At 42.4% G+C, this 4866-nt stretch overlaps 1 pseudogene across 1 annotated transcript; it reads left to right on the forward strand.

Annotated features, from left to right (window-relative positions):
- Nucleotides 1–1008: 1008 nt before the first annotated feature.
- Nucleotides 1009–1785, forward strand: LOC308431623 (UBX domain-containing protein 2A-like; annotated as a pseudogene). Its single transcript has one exon. The product of its transcript is annotated as a UBX domain-containing protein 2A-like (transcript).
- Nucleotides 1786–4866: the final 3081 nt, after the last annotated feature.

The following is a 4866-nucleotide window of genomic DNA, read 5'->3' on the forward strand; positions in this document are numbered from 1 at the left end:
CCCCCTTAGGTCAGTCAAGGCTCTTCAAGAGGCCAGCATTAGGGTTCTAGTCCTGATGCTTCTCTGAGAATTAGAGCCATCCTTCCATCATGGAACTGGGTGGGGCTGTCACTTCCTCCTCCTCCTCCCATCCCTTCCCTGAAATTTCCCGTTGTTCCAGGTGCCTTCTAGCTTAAGGAAAGACGCCCCGCCTTAAGCCTTTAAAACGCTTGCTGAGGGGTTTGTTTCTGTGGCTTCCTTAAGCTGTAATGTACCCAAGTGACATACTTGGAAGGCAAAGTCAGCCTCAGTCTGTCTGTGAGCTCTTCTGTCACATCTGGACTCAGGGTCACATTCATTTTCAACCCTCTAGCCTGGTGTCACCCAACAGTGTCAGTACTGGGACAAAAATGACTGGAAAACATAGTGGCCCAAGGAAAGTAACAGATAGTTAGAAAAGGGGGCTGTGCAGCCCATTAAAACACAGAGAACTTTGCACACTGAAGTAAAATGAGGCACAGGGAAAAGGTATCCAGGTGATTGATGTGTCCAGTGACAGGGAAAAATGTTTCTGATAGGTTGTTAATAAGTAGGAATTCAAGACAAAAATAATGCCATCTAGCTATTTGCACATATATGCCTGTTTTAAAAAGATATTCTAAGGAACAGAATAGCTAAGAATAATTATGGCCTTTTTTATATTTCACTGAGTAAAAAGTAAACTCTACAGTCAGTGCATAAGATGCTTTAATTAAAAGAGAAACACTCACATGCTTACACAGCAAATGAATGAATAAGGAGGAAAAGAAGAAAGAAACAATGTTTAAGAGAAAGTAAGGAGCACAGAGCTGTCCCCAGCGTGTGCCAAGCAGCCTGAGGGAGGCCGGTCGGATCTGGCTGAGGAGGCGAGGCCGCTGGTCCTCCTGGGCTGAGGGGCTTCAGCCAGGCAGCAGCGCACTTGCAGGCTCCCCCCCACCCCCGGGACTGAGGACTAGGCCACGGAGCCGAGCCCTGAGTAGCAGAAAGAGAATGAAAGAAATAGATAATCTTGACAGTATAAAAGAGGAACGGGTTTGTGAAACAGGACCTCCAGACAATCAACCCCTCAAAGATAATCAACAAAAGGACTGTGAATATTTTGTTGACAGCCTTTTTGAGGAAGCAGAAAAAGCTGGTGCCAAATGCTTGTCCCCCACTGAACAGAAGAAACAGATGTAAATATAAAATTGTGGGAAAATGGATTCACTGTAATGATGATTTTAGAAGTTACTCTGATGGTGCAAGTCAGCAGTTTCTGAACTCCATCAAAAAGGGGGAATTACCTTCAGGATTACGGGGAGTTTTTGATAAAGATGAGGTGGATGTTAAAGTTGAAGATTAAAAAAATGAAGTATGCAAGTCTACAAAGCCTGTGTTCCAGCCCTTCTCAGAACAGGGCCACAGACTAAGAAGTGCTACACCAAGAATCGTTTCCAAAGCAAAGAGTATTGAAGTTGACAATAAAAGCACGTTGTCTGCTGTTTCACTGAACAACTTGGAGCCCATTACCAGGATCCAGATCTGGCTAGCCAATGGGGAGAGGACTGTCCAAAGATTCAACGTTTCTCATAGGGTGAGCCACATCAAAGACTTCATTGAAAAATACCAAGGATCTGATCTCAGAGAAACCCTCCATTTGCCCTGGCAACAGCTCTTCCTTTCCTCAGATTTCTGGATGAGACACTCACATTGGAAGAAGCAGATCTGCAGAATTCTGTAATCATTCAGAGACTCCAACAAGCTGCCGAGCCTTTTAGAAAACTCTGACAGTTTCTATTTTTGAGAGACTGAGAGGAACGATGATTAGAAGGAGACATGCTGAAGTGGGAGACAGAAGTCAGTGTGACTAAACTTGTGGTTTGAGGGCTTCCTAATCCCTTCTGAGGGGGTTCAGCCATCACAAGCTAGGAGAGTGACATGGCTGTCAACCAGAGTCTGTGCACTTTTCTCAACAGGCTATTCAGAAGAAATATCTGTTTTCAATACTAGTTAACCAATGTGATATATAAAATAGCTGTATCATTAATCTTAATGTGGTCTAAATTAGTGGAGTATTCAATTAGCTAAATCAGCATCAGCAACCAAATATTATTTTGAAACAACAGATATTTATATAAATGTTAGGTAACTCAGTTTTTAAATAGCAATACATTAAAATATTATACATGACATATTAAAAGCATCGATGAAGTTATTTTTAAAAAAGAGAAAGTAAGGAAATAGGTAAGAAAGTCATGGCAGGTGTGAGTGTGATGTGTATGTGTGTGTGTTTATGTTGTATATGTATGTATATGTGTAGGTGGTGTGTATGTGTATATGTGTGGGTGGTCTGTGTATGTGTGTATATGTTTGTATGATGTGTGTATATGTTTGTAGTATATGTGTGTGAGAGTATGTAATGTGTGTCTATGTTTGTGGTGTGTGTATGTATATTTGTGTACCAGACTGACAATTTAAAAAGAAGCAGATTCTCCATTACACATTCCTGGAGAAGAACTGAAATTAGACAATAGCATTGTGAGAAAACAAAGACTTCACGAGTTTACTGATTCTTGTCAAAGGTGTGTAAGAGGTATGTAATTCCCTGGGTTAATCTGTGTGACTCACTGAAAATTCACACACCTATCTGAATCACAGCTTTCTGTCATGTTACCTGCCTGTTTTAATGGGTAAAGTGTATCGAGGAAGTAGTGCATAAAGAGACTTGTCAAAATCACTCACTACCAGCCAGGCATGGGGGCACATGCCTTTAATCCCAGCACTTGTGAGGCAGAGGCAGGCAGATCCCAATGAGTTTGAGGGCAGCCTGGTCTACAGAGCAACTCCAGGACAGCCAGGGCTCAGTTACACAGCAAAACCTGTTTCAAAAAGCCAAAAGTTAAAATAAAAATTTAAAAATAAAAATAAAATCACTCACTACCAAGTATTTTCTGAATATCCATGGGCTTTATTTAATCAAAATTACTCCATGTTAGCTCAAAAGAATAACTAGTTACTGTTGTGAAGAATATCTTCATCTTTTCTTTTTTTTTTCTTGGAGGAGGGGTATGAGTAGTTTCTGAGAGTCACTTAATAGCCTAGGCTAACCTCAAACTCACACTCCCTGTGTCTCAACCTCCCGAGGTCTGGGATTACAGGGATGTGCCGCTGCTCCCAACTTTAAGGATATTTTATAGTAGAAATATATGTATTTTGAGGAAGACAGAATTTTTATACATAATTTCTTAAGAACATTCTGAATTTATAGTAAAGATATTCTTGAATGTGCATGTATGTGCATTCGTGTGGAGGACCAGAGGTCAGCTTTGGGTTCTGCCATGAATAGATTAATCCACTAATAAATGATTGGATGCATTCATGGGTTATCACTGAGGTGGTTCTGCCTTGTGGATGATCTCTTTCAACATTTGAAGCTCTAGAGAAAGAAAGACTCTGCTTCATGGCCGCCAGCAGGGAGATCCTCCTTAGCAGGCACAGACCTCAACCCTGGAAGTTAAAGTCGAATAAATCTTCCTGAACTATGCAATGGTGGTGCATGCCTTTAGTCCCAGCACTTGGGAAGCAGGGGCAGATGGATCTGTGTGAGTTCCAGGACAACCAAGGCTACATAAAGAGAACTGACTAGAAAATCAAATAAATAGATTAAAAAAAAAAAAACAACCTTTTTGCTTTGTAAATTTCTCAGCTTGTCAAATTCAGTTACAGCAGCAACAACAACAACGACAAAAGTGGACCAAGACAAAGTGACAAAGCAGAAAAGAGGTTTCTCTATGTCTAAATTAAAGAAAGCACAGCAGCAGTATCTGGCTTAGTTGGGGAATTTCCATTTGGTCAACCCCAAGGCCCCATAATAAGGCTGAGTGTCTCAATTCCTGCTGCTGCAGTGCACACACAGATTCCACAAGCCCGGACTCAGCCAAATGCAGATGGACAAAGTGCCAGAGTGCTGGGGGGCTCTGGAAGGTGCTGTCGTCTGTGGTATGCATGTCTCTGGAGGAGGGACGAGGACAATTTTTTAAAGAGATATAGCGTGAGAAAGGTTTTCCAGGCCAGAGGTGCAGTGTGAGCAAGGTCATCAGAGTGGCAACAGCTGGGGCTGCTTTCGAACCTGGCATGGGAGATGCCCCCGAAATCAACACCCACTTCCTAAAGCCAGTGTTTCAATGAGGAGAGGAAGGCGGAGCCGCAGACTTTCGAAGTCGGAGCTAATTTTCCTGCTGTTTAGACTTCAGAGTTCTGTAGCTGTGGGTGATCTAAAGAAGTCAAGTTTTCTCAAGCCTCACCAGCCTACACTGATGTCTTACATGCCACTTCTCTTCCTGGCCCCCTTGCTAGGCAGTTACATAGGAGAACGACTTTTTAATTAACTTGGGATCAGCTAAATCACGCTTATTATACCCGTAACAATACAAAGCCTGTTTTCTATTTTCAGGGCTAAAGATTGAACCCTTATGCGTGCTAGGCGATCATTCTAACCCCAAGCCACATCCACGGCCTCTCAAATTTTGTTTAACTGACCTTGACATATTCAGGTGCGCTGCACATTTTTTTCCCTAAGACGACACATTCCAGGCAGCTGGAGAGATGGCTCAGTGGTTAAGAGTTCTTCACATCTTGCCAAGGCTGTTCCCAGCACCCACGTGGTAGCTCACAGTCCTCTGTAACTCCAGTTGCAGTTGAATCTAACACCTTCTTCAGGCCTCTTTGGGCCTTGGATTTGCACAGCTCACAAACACACATGCCAGCAAAATACGTACATACTAAAGCAACTCCTTTTGAAATGCCCCATTCGATAAAGCTTTTAAATTCGCTTTCAGAATAAAAAGGCAGAATCATTGCCATGTTGGT

Source organism: Micromys minutus (genome assembly GCF_963924665.1).
Source record: "Micromys minutus genome assembly, chromosome: 17".
Lineage (NCBI taxonomy): Eukaryota > Metazoa > Chordata > Mammalia > Rodentia > Muridae > Micromys > Micromys minutus.